The following is a 213-nucleotide window of genomic DNA, read 5'->3' as shown; positions in this document are numbered from 1 at the left end:
ATTGCTCGAGGGTGAAACATGGAGGGGATGGGAGCCCCCGCCCCAACTGGGATAGGTCAGAGGTCAGAGTTTCAAGGCCCAGGAAGACGGTCCCCCCACCCCCACTCCCCGCAGACAGTGACACACAGAGGAAGTGGCTGCCGTTGCCTCACGGGGCAGGGGAAGTGGGCCTGCGGCCTGGTCACCCTGGAAATGGCTGCTTCTCTCAAATGA

This window comes from Myotis brandtii, unplaced genomic scaffold, assembly GCF_000412655.1.
Source record: "Myotis brandtii unplaced genomic scaffold, ASM41265v1 scaffold940, whole genome shotgun sequence".
Taxonomy (NCBI): Eukaryota; Metazoa; Chordata; class Mammalia; order Chiroptera; family Vespertilionidae; genus Myotis; species Myotis brandtii.
Note: the sequence above shows the minus strand (reverse complement) of the source record.